General features: G+C 39.5%; 1 protein-coding gene across 3 annotated transcripts in view; it reads right to left on the bottom strand.

Moving 5' to 3' along the window:
* The window catches only part of LOC146435489 (pulmonary surfactant-associated protein A-like), a 287,765-nt gene that overhangs the window by 41,160 nt on the left and 231,064 nt on the right, over positions 1-15,541 (bottom strand). The gene's annotated exons all lie outside the window — the stretch shown is intronic.

The following is a 15,541-nucleotide window of genomic DNA, read 5'->3' as shown; positions in this document are numbered from 1 at the left end:
TGAGGATATTGGTTAATTAGCCTCTGATGGAACTAATATCTGTGCAGGTAATTAGCATAAAATATATGCAATACTTATCTAAAATAAGTAGCTCATTGGCCATATGTCTAGCTATGTACCTCATCCAGGATTTAGTTTTGGACACTAGTATTTCTTTTATGTACACAAATAAATTCACTATTTTCCCTCTTAGGCATTAAAAAATGGTGACTAATGCCCAGAAGCTCATGGTATTATTTAAAAAATTTACACAATTTTCTACAGACAGAACAAAACAAAAAAACCCTTGGTTCATTTTCTGTAAACTGCCACAGTGCTCTGAAGTTCATTGTCATAGTTACATGCTTCATAAAACAGCAGAAATCCTGGGGGGGAAAAATCAGTGTAGGAGGACGAATGGATCCAAATAATTTGGTCAAACACCATGGGGAATTCAGAGAGGCAGCCAGGGGAGGCAGGTGAGAATGCCTGGCATTTAAAGCAACACTGCCTGTTTGCTTCATCTTAACACTAATGGAATATGGGGTTCCAACATCCTCATTTCTCCCCAAGCACAGCAGAAAGTTCCTGGCTGGAGCTCTGAGTCTCCTCATGGCTCTGCTGCAGCCTCCAAACGCCCTGAGGAGAGCAGTGACTACCCAGCAGTGACTACTGACCGAGCTGCTTGGTGCTACAGAGAGAAACCAAAATGTGCCTGATGTGTCCCTGCATCAGGCATCCCTGATGTATCCCTGCATCCCAGCACATTCCAGCTGCTCCAGTGTAAGGAGACACAATTGGATCAGAATGACATTTGTTAAAAACTGAAACCGACCAACCATCCTGCTGGGCAGGGAAACTAATCATGGAAGACAATAATTTTTATCCATTCAGGGAAATCCAAACCAACAGATCTGCCCTGACATTATTGTTATGCAGAATTTTCTGGCTGAAAAAATAATTCACTCACTAAAAGGCAGCTGGTGTCTTTGGAGACTTTGGAGACTGAACTGCCAGGGGAGACCTCTCATGAACTTCTCATGTTTTATATCAAGACCTAACAGGGGGCATGCAAGTTAGAAGAAGCCAAAAAGGCCACATTACTCACCCTTCTCATAGTAATTCCCTTAATAATTTCTTAATACTCTGTGTTTGTTTAAACACAAAAATAACATGTTCAGATTTTGACTAGTTCTTTGTTTTCTACATTCTCCTCCCAGTCTCGGTTTGCAATGAGGCAGCTCTTTGGAAGCTGTAGTCTCCAAAATCAAAGCATACAATTTTCCCTGGTTCCTGAGCATTTTTAAAGCCACAAAGTTGTGAGGTTATCATGGGTTTCTAGACCTGTCTTTTGCCCGAAATTATGGAGCCAGGAAAAAAAAAATGGTTGAAAACATTAGCTATCTCTCATCACAAATGTAATCTTTACCCTAATATCTGCTATCTTATTTTTTTCATTATCAGATGAAATAAAAACCTAAACACAAGTTTCTATGACTATGAGGACTCAAACAAAGAACTGTGTTAATTATATATTAGGTGGCATTTTATAAAATTCTAAGCACAGTTCAAATAATACCAATCTAACAGGAGAGCATTACACGGCCATAAAAGTAATATGAAACAAAATTTTACAATACAGTTTTCATTATTTTTAATATCAAAACCCAAAATTTCTAACTCAAACTGTCTCCCTTAGATGCATCTAGTTCACATGAGATTAAAGCAATTGTAGTTTAAATTACTATAATGCAATTATCATAGATTGTTACATACCACAAAAATAGCATTTGAATCGAATTTTAGATAGGTAGAGAAAGAAATGGTATTGCTGCTAAATTTTAAGCCTTATTCTAGCCATCTAGATAACAAAGACATCTATTACATAGTGCATTGTATTTAATAAAAACAATTAATTAAATAAAAACCCTCATAAACTGAAAACTCATAAAACTGAAGGGAAGAATATCTGAATGCCATGACACCCAGAAATGCATATACACATGAACTAACAAACTATCAAAGGACTGTGGATGACTTCACTTTGGAAAAAATATGCTTGCTTTGATCTGTTCTCTTAATCATCCTTGATGTTTAACCAAGAACACTCTGTACAGTTTCAAAAGACAACTAAGGAATTAAAATATTCTGATAAAAACAACAGAGTAATAGTACAGTATCACATTCATCCAAAAATCACTTCATTTTCTTGCTTCTATAGACAATTACCTAAAATTCTATGGAAACTATTTCTCCCTCCATTTGTGTTCTGTAGAACTCTCTACAGTTCTACTGTCTACAGTTCTGTGTAGACAGAAAACCAGAGTGGTGGCAAAAGTGAGAGGGGGTCTGAGCTGTAGCTCAGAAGGAATTTACCATCTGCTGACCTAGAATCACCTCCATCACTTTCATCAGAGCTCCTGAATAGCTCTAGAGGGAGACATTCATAGCCTGGCAGTGGTTTTGTGGCTTCCTCCTTATCTAACACACTATTTTTCTATAAAACTTGCCTTTGTGGTGCTTCTGTATTTTCTTACTGGTATGCAGAGATGATCATGGGCAGAAGAAATATCAAGATAACATTTTGTATTTCAGAGCCAAGGATATTTAAAGTACTAGCTCTGTGTCACTGTGAAAGGAGAAGGAGAAAATTAAATCCATAAAACAAATGTAAGTTATTATATTGATACAAAAGTCATTTAAAAGTAGTGACTAAGGTTCATGTCAAAACTGGATAAATGGTGAGATAAATATGGAAAACTTAAAATTTCTACATATAGAGTATCCTAAACACCAGTTGCTGACAGCAATTTAAAACATCTAACATAAAACATTTTTTGTGTGTGTGTGTGTGTTTTTGTTTGACTTGCCTTTGTTTTCCACTATTTCTTCATATGTACTCTCTTGGGGTATTGCCCACATTTTTCTGTAGTTTTCACCCCACACACCTTTCCATAAGCTTTTGCAGGATGCCATACTCTCCTGGGATGCTTTTAATGTCCGGCCATTAATATGAAACAAAAAATTATGTATCTGTCACTTTCCTCCCTTTAAATCAAATTATCTCACAGTTTTCCCCTGAGGACCAAAGGTACAGACAGTAATGCATACTAAATTAACATGAATTTTTGATATGCCAGTTTATGAGGTGGTTTTGGTTTGTTTTGTTTTGTTTTCCCCAATAGTATCTAATTGCCCTTTGAATTTAAATATGTATTTAAATAATGTACAAATTAACAACTACTTTATCAGAACAAGATTTTGACAACAAACTTCTCTACCACACTTATCACAATGCTCTTGGATTTGCTGCACTTTTTACATTCTTGCACAATCCAACGCGATAATGGTCTGAAATCACTTCTGTATGCCTGGTAAGGTGCTGAAAGAACAGATTTACATAGGTGCCATCACAGCCATCAAACAGTTAGCAGACATCCTACAGTACGAGTCTCCAGCGGCAGAAGATGAGGAGGATGAGGGAAGCCCAGCTGATCCGCTGGGCTGAGGCTGAAGCATCCCCTGAACGGGACCGGGCAGCAATAAAGCTCCTCAGGGCGTTCATTCCGCATGCAAGAGAAGGGCGAATTCCCGCATTCGGGCCTTGAAAAGTACCGGATTGGTTTCCTTCGTGCCTGCTGCTGCTGCCATCAGGCAGGACCGGGGCAAAGCGGGCTGGGCGAGCGAGCAGCTGACACTGCAATGCCCGCGCCGCTCACTGCGGAGCAGGAGGTGCGCCGAGCCGGAGCGCTCGGGGAGAGGCCGCGAGGGGGAGCGGCAGCCCCGCGGTTCCGCACCCTGCTCTGCCTGCCTGCCTGCCATCCATCCATCCATCCATCCATCCATCCATCCATCCATCCATCGCTCGGCCACAGCAGTCACCGCCCCGAGCGGCACACTGCGCCCTGCTCCTTCCTGCAGGCTGCTGTTTGGGCAGCCTGGGCCGTGCCGCTGCCATTCCCGGCTGGAAGTGCTGCTGTGCTGAACAGTGGGAGAAACCAGCGGTTCTCTGCAGTCTGGGCCGGGAGCAACAGGGCTGACAAAGGATCAATTGTCTGTGTGCGACCTGCTTCCCTGCCATGGGTGGTTATATATATGTTATACACAATATCATCCCTGTTGGCAGCTTCGGTGCTGCCGGCTTCAGCAACGGAGTCAGAAAAAACTGGGATTTCTCCCTCAGCTTGCTAATACTTTGATTGCTCAGCTCTAAATCATGCAGTGCTTTCTAACCTCAACAATACAGACTAAACTCATGAAACACCCACACTGCCATCCTGCCCTCACCGATGTTCCCTCAAACACAGTTACGCTGCTGTGGAATAAAGAAATTTATTCCAGAGGCACTTGTGAGAGTTACATGTCAGAGTTCAAGCGCAATGATGGGGACAGTGCAAAGCTTGTCGTCATTAGCACATCTCTGCTCTGTGGCTCAGCACATAGCAGTCTCCAGCACCACTGCTGATGAAATGTACTGCTGGTACACTTCAAATAGATTTTCACACAGAACATTATGGTCTCTCTGAAGGACTATTTTACATCTGAATCTCTAATCTGAACGTAACACACATTCTGTCATCCCCATTTCGTTTTGGGAACCAAATTTCACTAGGTTCCACACAAGCCTATTCTCTTGTGCACTGTGAATTTTCAACTCAAGCAGTGCAGAGTCATGAAACTGTAACTAAAGATGATGTTCCTTATGGCAACAAAGTGCGAGGGTATCAGATGACTCACACCCTTTCCTTCTCTTATGCTGTCTTTATATTATATTTAGTTGGTAATTAATTAGAAGATATGAATTAAAATGTCTTTCCTCTCTTAGCAATACTTCTGTATGAATTTTAATCATCATGCAGCACAGAGCTCCAAACTGTGCCTGACATGCAGCTGAACAAGGGTTATGTTGTTACATTTAAATCCTAATCCCTTTTCTGCTTAAGTACAGACAGATGTGTTTAATCTATTTAAATTTGCCTTAATTGTTTGAGTCCATAGAAAGCTGACTGTACTTTCTGATTTAATTTGGGCAATTCCAAGAAATTAATATGCACTAAGCTGCTTCCCCAGATATTGCAGACTTCTGTTAGCAGCTACAGTGACTAAGCAGATACAAAGTACATTCCCTGGTGATGTAAAGACACCCCACGGTGTTTGTCGCTGCCTGTTTTTACCTCGATATCCGAAGATGGATGAGGCTCTGTCATGGTCTTAGGTTGCAAGCAGCCATCTAACTCCTCTACTCCTCTCTGCCACTTATTCCCACTGATAGCAATTCCTTCTCAAGTGTGGAATCAATGCCAAGTTGCCTGCAGCTGATTATCAGTCTGGACACCACATGAGGAAAACTGGTTGTCCTTCCTTACACAGTTGCACTGAATAAAGTAATGATATTGTCGTGTGTCACCTGGACATTTCTACCTACCCACATAGCACTATGCTCAGCAAAATAACTGCATTCTGTACAAAAATACATCTAATGAAAATAAACGAAAGAAAATGCAAAATTGCCTACAAGGTAGCCAGATGGGCAGCCTACTTAATGTTCTCATTCAATCCTGCATATGAAAGATTTTTTATTTATGTCCTCTTGTATTTCCTTTAAACCAGAACTTTAACAATTTTTTTGGCCTTATTGCATATTACAAATAATTCCCAAGATAATTCTTTTTCCATCAAATTATTAGTTTTTCACTATGACTATACCCAGCTTAAAATTTAAACACCAAAGTCAGATACTGTTTCTGTTACCTAATTAACTGTGAAATATTTTAAATGGAGCATTAATGGAATAACATTCTTAAGTGTTTTCTGTAAATCTTCTGGGATTCAAAGTCTTAATAACAAATACATAAAGGCTATTAAAAAACTCTCATATAATAAATGTTCAAGACAAGCCACTGTGACCTGAGGTATCACTTCAGCCAAATTTGCAAAAAAGGTTTCCTATAATTCAAGTAATATTGCTCCTGGAACTGTAGCCAGTTTTGGAAGTTGACCCAAATTAGAAAGCTAAAGGCTACTGAACTCATATAAAGTTCTTACTGCGTAGCTCTGGTTCCCTCACCTCATGAAATCAACTTTTTTTGTCCTCCACTGCCAGAGAACTGTCATGATGAAATAAATAGATGAGAAGCTACTATTTTTTTCATTGCTGGCTACTGCACTTGTATACAGTACCCTGCAATTCAGTACAATTCTCTCACTTGGAGCACAGAGAAGATTTCCCAGACTGATTACCATTAGGTAAAAACTCACCTGCCAATGCAGGACAGTGGGAAAAGGAACAGAGCACATGACTTCCTCTGCCTTCCATTGTCACTAGGAAAAAAAGAACAGATTTGGGTCTGTCTAAACAATTGATCATGTCTCCTAAAGTTTTATGCATATTATTTTTATTGCCCCAAGCATTTTCTCTTCCCTTTTGACTGTCTCCCTCATCTGTGGAGTTTTGTTTTCAGGAGGAAAATGCAGAATTCAGGAAAGAGGGAAAACATAAGTTCTAATAAAGCTTGGGCTTGGTCCTATTTTCCTGATCTGTCAAACTGTCACCTCTGCTTGGTCAGGCATTCATGTGCATGATCCTGGTCTCAGTGCCATGAAAGAAATCTTTAACAATGTAACTTTCTTGGTGGAAATATCCTAGTATGTACAAATGTGAAAATAGAGTCAGAATCTAACCTAGAGTTCATGCTTTACCAGGTATTTGTATTTACCTCAGTTCAGTTACAGACTTCCCCCCCCCCTTCCCTACAACACTCCAAATATAATTTTTTGGAATAGGAATTTCCCAGTTTGAGTGAATGAGTTTTTTTAAGTGAGAAAAATCCATTTGGCTGTATTCCAGCTACATAAAACTAAAATAAAATCTTTACTGACTTTAAATTGTTTTTATGTATGCATTTCCTTTCACAGGTGTCATAAAGATTGCTTTTATTCATGAAATCTATCATGCAAAGAATATATGCTTAAGTTCAAACATACTGACACAATTACAAAAATTATATGTAAAAAATAGCTTTGCTTGCATGCATTTAGATAAGAATATATTCAAAATTGAGGAAAAATAAGTACCATCTCAAGAAATAAAAAAGCAAAAACATATTTTCATTTTCTGATCTCTCTACCTCACCCCATTTTTGAGCATCCTCATGGAGAAGGGGAAAAACTGTTACTGTTTTTTTGTCAGATGTCTTATAAAGGATCATTTCTAGTATGGGGTGGTTTTTATCCATTTCATTGGGAATGGGATCAGGTCCAAATTGTATTTTGCTTCTTTGATGACTGATGTGTATAAATATTCATGAGTCAACACCTGGGGTTGGGTATTTTCTAAAATCTGTATAACTGTTATTGCAGTTTTATCTGTGGACTGTGACATCTCATTTGAATTCATGAGACCTGTTAAAAATTTTAAATATATATGAAGTGATATTAAAATCTAATGAAGACCAAGAATCCCACCTGCTACCTGCAATTTAGTACTACCTGTATAAGAGGGAAACAGGAATCTAAGCAATGAAGATGGAAACTTGTTTGTTTATTAAAACTTCAAATTTGTTTTGATCATTCCTTCTAATCCCTGTTGATAAAAATCATGTTCCAAAGTGGCTCCTTTCCAGATTTCTGTAGAGATCTTGGAGTTTTAAGCCACTAAAAGTTTGGCAGAGCATCTAACTGCCATATTTTTCTTAAAGAAGAAAACTACTTAAATTCCCTGAGAGGAGTCTATTTTATAGGCAACTTTGCTCACATATCAGACTCTCTTGCATGCTCTCTTATTTCTGTAGACTGGAAGATAAATTTAATTTTGGGTTATCGACTTAGTTTTGTGTCACAAGAATTGCAGGTACAAAACCAATTTATTTGCACATTCATACCAGCTGTAAAGATGCAAGAAATTTGTCATGGTACCAAGCAATATATTTATTCTCACTTGTAAATACTTTTCAGACCTGTTTTTCCACCAAATTCCATCAAGAGCTATTTCTGAGCTCAGATACAGAGGAAGATTCAATCTCTCCAAGGTGACCACAGAGAGATTGTGAATATCAGGGCTTTAGAACATGACGGTATCCTTGCTATGATCCTGGTGTCCCCTGCCTAGGGATGATAGGACATCATAATATACCTTCAGAGTGCATTTTTTACTGCTCTTTAAGATTAGATTTGTGGTGAAGGGAGGCAAGTTCACCACTGATGGCAGCAAGGCTGGTGCTTCACAGTGTGGCATACAGCCCACAGACAACAGAACAAACAGAAGCATTTTCTCTGTGTGTATCCAACTCCAAACCTATCTGGAATCTGCTATCACCTCTCTGTATGAGAGCAAGCTTGTTAATGGGCTGTGACTAGATCAGTTCATAAGCACCACCATGTTCCCTGGAAAAGCATGAAAACACAGGGCTGAAGTCTGGTCCTTGGCTATTATCACTGTTCTCTTACAAGCATTTTCCATGCTTTTCAAACCAAAGGAAAAAGGAGAAAATACTTGAAAGATTGCTTTCTTTCCTTTCTTTTCTTTGTTCCTTCTTTCTTTCTCTGATGAGGAGAGGAAGGAAACAAGCAGAAATCTGTAACAAGATTACAGAGAAGTGCAGAAAAGCTGGGGTAACAGGGAGTTCGATAGTCAGACACAGATAACAGAAAGGTTTTTGTTTTTTGGGTTTTTTTTTCAATTCAGATTGAAAGCAGAATATCATAATGAGCCAAAAATCTTTGACTTTCCCCAGGCACATCAAGCTCCTTTACTAAAGACAATTATAAAATGTCAATATTGGCCCCTTGTGACAGCCTCCATCATGCACCATAATTAAAGAATTTCTGTCTCCATATCACTGAAAAATATGAAATCAGCTGCAGTATTTCCCTTGGCAGACACTTTTAAATGCTCCAGTGGTGCCACACACTGACTTCTACAACTTTCTCCCTGCAGCAACAGGAAGGCTACACCTCTCCAGAGGTGGGAAGAAGAGAGCAGCAAAGCTGACTTGCTACAGCTCCTGCCACTTGCACAGAAGAAAAATGTCTGCTCTGCTGATAGAAATCTGTGTGTTTTACAAATGGCACAACAGATGCTGTGCACTGATGAAAACAATATAGGCAGTGATGCTGCAAAAACTCTTCAGGCAGAAACAGGGTTGTCATGTACTGAACATCTCACACACACATTGCCACAGCAATGACTTTGGGAACGTCTGGCCATGCCCTAAGCTAAGCTCCTGCACTGTCTGAAGTATTCCTTGGGGTTTTCATTTCCAGATGGAGAAACAATAGCTCTGAGTTCATCATGTCATGTTCAGGATGACATCTTCCTCAGTGAAACACCCCCTGTCACCAAAAGACAGTGCCAAGCACGGGGTATGAGCCTAGTACATGAGGTGGACATGGAAACCACAGCCTTCTGCTGCAGAGACAGCAGCCAATAGTTGAGTCATCCCAAGACCTTCCCATAAATCCTTGTACACTGCTTTTTACATTAGAAAACTGATATTGATACAAATATGTGCTGCCAGGATGAGGTTATTCACATGGCAGGATGGGAGTAAAGAGAACAACCACAGAAATAAGCATCTAGATAATTTTCTAATGCAGTGTATGTTCTTTGAGCATTCCTGGAAGCTTACAAGACCATCAAAAATCTCAATTAAAACTGAACACAAAATAATATTCAGAATTAGAAATAAAAATCAATACTATCTGAAAGATAAATCAAGACCTTTCTTTGGCAAATAGGTTGCCAGAGGAATGACTGGCCAAGAATTCATTCAGAGCTAATCTGTGCTAGACATACTGTTTAGCTGCATGATCTGATGCTACCTCTTCTTCTGATTCAAGGTCTGCCTCATTTGTCAGGTCCTGTCCTTTAATCTCCCAACACAATGGCAAAGTGATTGCCAGTGATTTTAAGCTTTTCTGTGCCCAGGACAATGGGACTGCTCAACTGCCTGAAAGAGCTAATACATACTTTATGATAAGAAAGGAACAGACAGAGCCACCAAGGAACGGTGGGATTTTTTTTTCATTCTTCTATAACATCTTCAGCAGCAAATAGCATTTCCAATTCTACAGCTTTAAAGTGCCTGAGATTTCCTTAAAGCAGAAAAGCTTTGAGACAAAAAATTCTCAGACATTTAATCCAGTTAAAATATTCACGATTCATCCTGAATTGTATTAGTCCACTGTGATTCAAAATGTAAAATGCTTCATCAAACACTATCAGATAGAATGATTTCAGTAGCCATCTGTGACAATGAAAGTGAAGTAATTGCACAGTGGGCTTCTACAACAGCATATAATCTCCTGAAGACTTAAAGAGGGACCTGTTTGACACTTGCCAGGATTTTGCAGGCAGCTTCTGTGTCTGGGATGTTGCTGCCTTTCATACTTATTAGAAACTATCATAGCTCACTGTAATTAAAGGGAAGCCTTCTTACAGCAACAAGCTTCAAAAAGAAAAGAGGACATTTACAGAAAAAGAAATGAACTCAGAGAAAAGCAAAATGAAACCACTATTCCCAGAGAGCGCTAAAGACAGATGCACAAACCTGCAGTGCACCTGCATCTACTATCCTTCCAGGAGATACCTGCTGGTCAATGATTTCTGAGGGACAGTTTTAATAAAAAAAAAAATAAGAACAACTTTGTCTTCTCTGTCTCCCCTTTTGATTCAAAAGCTGTGGAATGTAATGGGTGAAATGCACTGCCATTAAAGCCAAAAGAAAACCTCCTGCTTATTTCAACATAAGCTTAATTTCACCTAGTGATTTCATATAATCATAACCTGATATAGGAAAATATCCTACTGTTAATTGCTCTTACTCATAATCCATTACCATTAATTCGCAAAACTCCCCCAGTATGAATTCTAGTTCATAGAAGTTTTGGCATCTTCACTATATTCACTGGGACAGTGAGCTTGATTTTTTTGTATCAATGATAAGCCAATCTAATCTTATTGAAAAGTGGTTGAAAATTAGTAAGAGATATCAAAAGATGTGTCCTGAGTGTATTCTGCCAGATGAAGAGAAATGAACATTGCCATCAGAATTGAAATAAAACCCTGTCTATTTGCTCAGATTTTATTGCAATGCATCTGCATGGTTGGTACTTTTCCATATCTCTCCTGTTCTACTACCAACCTTGCATTTTCATGGCTGGAAAGCAAATTCCTTCTCCTCTGGGAGCAGCTCACACTGTTTGCTGATGGTATTGAAGATCACGCTCTGCCACACGAAGAGGTTGCACGACTTCATTGATGTGATCAGCACTTGACCCTTGCAGTGGAATGGCCTGCACAATCCTTTAGCTGAAAATCCTGCAAAAGGCAGACATGGAATCAGTCAGCCTGGCAAGGGAGTGGGCCAGGCCAGGATCACCATCCACAGAGCATTGTTACACCTTCTGTGAGCTCTGCCCACTCGTACAGCTCTGCTTTTGGCCGCTGAGCTGTGGCACCTCACTGCCTCACACCAGAGAGCTTTCTACCAAATCATCGCCAACCTGCAGTGCCAGTGGGAGAAACACTAAAAGAAGACTTAAACTACTACAGGAAAAACTTAGAAACATGTGATCACAGCACACAGACATGTAGCTATAGGCTCTATTTATAATTTATGGTTTACAGATTTATAGTGTGAAGTTGTAGTATTATGCAGTATGATTTACAGTGTGAAACTGCTGTTCATACTGTCAAGTATGAAAAAAGCAAGTTTCTAGGTCTTTTTTTTCTTATTAAACAATGAATTTACATAAATGTCAACAGCATCTTCCAGAGTGAAACTAAAATTTTCATTTTGAATATGGGAATATTTAATAAGAGATGAATATACTTACTGTAGTTAATGAGAAATTCAGTCATATTCTGCTCCTAAAATATCAGCTTGAACTCCAGCTCTATTGCGATCAAATCCTACTTAATAGAAAATAAAATAGAGAGAAAAGAAAAGCAAAGAGCATACAGATTTACAAAAAGATTTAAAAAATAAATTGAGATACAGAAGAGTGAGGGAAAAAAGAGGATGGAGATACAGCATTTTACTGGAAAGTACATTATGTTTTCTCAAACTGAATTCTGTTAGAGTTGATGCAAAGTCTCCTTTGTTATACATAGGCTTTGCAGTGAGCCCTGTAAAAATGTAGAGTGAATTTAAACTAGTTAGTATTTTAGGATTCATCCTCCCCAATACATGGCTTAGAGAATGTGACTTTAAAATGAACTTCCCTTTGGCAGGGAAAAAAAAGAAAAAAGAAAAAAGATAGAGGCGAGAAAGAGGGAGGGAGAATAACCACTACAGAAAATAAAAAAGAGATTCAAGAGCTTCAGAGAAGTTGGCAAGTAATTCATGAAACCTCAGTTGCCACAGTAGAAATTACATCTCACACAAGTGTCCCTAGAATGATTTTAAGAATTGCTAGGATCACAGTAAGGCAGGTGTTTATCCTTTCATAGAACAGGGAGATCTGAAGCTAAAATGTTCAGTTCCAATCACAGTTATCTCAGCGTTTGTGCCAAGGCAAAAGGAAGTCAACTGTGACTCCAATATGTTTGGCTTCAAAATTCTGGTAAATTACCTGAAAGTGTACTGGCCTTCAGGAGTTTCTGGGCATGGACAGCCACACCTCACAAAAGAGGAAGTGACATTAAAAAACTCTTTCAATTAAAGAAATGTTTCCTGTGATCACTTTTGCACATGGACACTCCTGCTGTTATTACAGTGTGAGAGTCCACAGATGGATCTTTAGTATCAATTACTAGTTTTTCAGTTGCAAGAAACGCTGAAACCACATGGATTTTAAACTATAAATCAATATAAATCAAATATCTCATATTCCAAGTGGGCATCATTCACTTCCCTTGCAATGAATTATCTGTTTTCTAGAGTATCTCTTTTTCCTGCTGTTTCTTCTACTGCTTTGTGATTGTAGGTTTATTCACACTTGATGTAGTGGCACATTTGTGGCAAACAGATTCAATGATGTTTGTTGAGAGAGTCTGGCCATGGCAGTGCACACTGGGGGTGATCTCACATGGCTCAGATGACGGTGACGGTGAATAGTGTCCAGAGACTGTAATCAGAGTGATAGATATTTTTCCTCATAAATCTCAAAAGAAACAAAACTATGTGGAATTTTAGAGTATCTGGAAGAAAGAGAGCAAATGATTCATGGGAAGACATCATATTTGCAAGATCATGCTGTGGACAAACTCACTTCCAGCACCATTCACGGCAATGTTGTTCTTGGCTTAACCTTAATCTGCACAGTGTGTTCATCTTTCTGCTCAGCCTAACACCAGACATACAGCCAAGACACACCAATTATCTCACAACAGATGCTGAGATCAGATTGTCTGCAGCGTTCTGAGGATCAGATCACAAACACTGTCACCTTAGTGCAGCCCTGGATTTCCAGATCCTAAGCATTGTGCAAACACATTCCAGTTTTGTGTAACTTGGATTTCATGAGGAAAAAGGCCTTAACAAGGAGGTAGCAAAGAGCAATTGCAGCTGGGGAAGCAGGGGATGGAGCCAGCCTTTCCTGCCTCCAGCAGCCCACCACACCCTGGCCACAGGTCCTTTGCCAGGCTTAGTGGGTGCCCATTCCTCAAACAAGGCTTCAGGTTCCTCACATCAGAGCTCCTCTGTGGCTGGGTAAGGAATGCAGTGCAACCACACAGTAATTTGGACATCCCCACGTTCACTTTCTGAGCAGCTGCCTGCTTTCTGCTTAGTCATTTCACACTGCCAGCTCTGCTCTTGCACAGCCGTTCCCAAGGCAGGTATAAAATGAAGAGGGAGGCTCACAGCTGTTGGCATCCTGTACCTCAAGATATCAGATATCTTCCTCCCACAGACAGACTTTCCACACTCCAGCTATGCTAAGGTTGTTAAGCTTCAGAGGCAGGCTAAAAAGTGTAGGGAAAATTCTCTTTATCCCAGGTATAATGTGTTTTGCAGGACATGAACAAATAGTCTCTCCCTTGCAAAGCAACCCACAGAGCTGGTTTTTGTTCAGTCATCTCTGATGGGAAGCCACTCTGCACAAACCCTTGCAAAATAACTCTCCTGGGCCCAAGCCCCAGGCTGCAAGGTGGAGGAGGAGCTGCTGCTGCTGCTCAGGTGAGGCTCAGCACCTGGTGGGATGTGAAAAGATCCAGGCCAGGGCCAGAAGCAGCACTGATCCTCCCTTTGCTTACTTCAGCCTCCCAGTCCTTCCGGCAGCACTAAATGGTGACAGAAGTGAGCACAATTATTTTATCCACTGAAAAATAAAACCACTGCTCCTACCAATCCCTGTGCACTCTTATGAGAGAATGAGAAAATGCAACTAGAATCTAAGTTCTGCAAATAAAGCTCCATGAGAACTATTTACTTCCCCCCCACCTGCCTTCCAAAATCTATTTTGAGCAATCGGCATTTCACATATGTTTCCAATCGTTGCGTTGATCAGCTAACACACATCTCTGAAGGGGGAGATGAAATGCAGCAATATAATAAACAGTTCACAGGAATGGATGCATCACAGTTTTGTAACTCTCCTGTGAAATGATTGGATTCCTGTAAGCTTTTATTTAACAAACAAGTAGCATGAGTGTAGTGAAAAACTATACAAGCCTTTAATGATTTAAACATACTTCTGAAATACTAACACTACTCAAAATACTTCCTTTTCCCAACTGTTTTTCCTTGGTGAGCAGATTTAGATCAGGTGGATTACCTGGTTTAGCCGTGATTCTATTTCAAGCTGTTGTCAGCACGAAAAGCAGAAAATGCCCAGGATGACATTACTGCACAAAAGAAGTGCTGAGACAATAATGCCCAATCATTGTAATGGCCCATTAGTGCCGAAACATTACCCCTTCTGATGGCAATCAGCCTGTACCTGCTAATTACTGGCACATATGGATGTCATGTTGGCTTTTGCTACCTGATTTAGCTATATATGTGTGTATATATATATGGCTATGATGGGATCGTTAGAGGAAAATAGAAAAGGAGTAGGTAAAACTAAGGCAGTTTGTAAATATTATTTTTTTCTGGTATAGCTCATTGGTGTCACACAATTCTTGTGTGTGAAATACATATCAGAGGTGTCAAAAGAGGAGGCAAAACTAAAAACAAAGAGAAGCTTAATGCATTAAAATGGAGAAGAAAAAATAAGAGGAGTGAGAAATACTAGGTTTAGTTTCACTGTATTATGTCAATTTTGCCAGTTTTCTTCCCTTCACAGGGTATCATTCATAGCTGTAAAAGTCTTTGGTGAATAGTCCTACATTTATATAACAGAGAATCTATAAGTCACAGCATCCCTGCCTCAATTTCACACGTTTCCTGAATCATCAGACAAAAAGAACAAAACATTAAAAAAGTGTGAACCCTAACACAATAAGAAAATATCACAGGACCTCTAACACTACAATTATTACAGCTGCAACACTCGCTGCTGTCTGTTTACATCTGCAACAGACAAGGACAATAAAAAGGGATTTTTATGGGGCATAGGTGCTGTTCAGATTTAGGCATGAAGGCTTTTCAGCTGTCATCTCTATAGAAATGATATG

This window comes from Lichenostomus cassidix, chromosome 6 (assembly GCF_008360975.1).
Source record: "Lichenostomus cassidix isolate B80296 chromosome 6, HeHo_3.0, whole genome shotgun sequence".
Taxonomy (NCBI): Eukaryota; Metazoa; Chordata; class Aves; order Passeriformes; family Meliphagidae; genus Lichenostomus; species Lichenostomus cassidix.
Note: the sequence above shows the minus strand (reverse complement) of the source record. Positions and strands in the feature narration are given on the sequence as shown.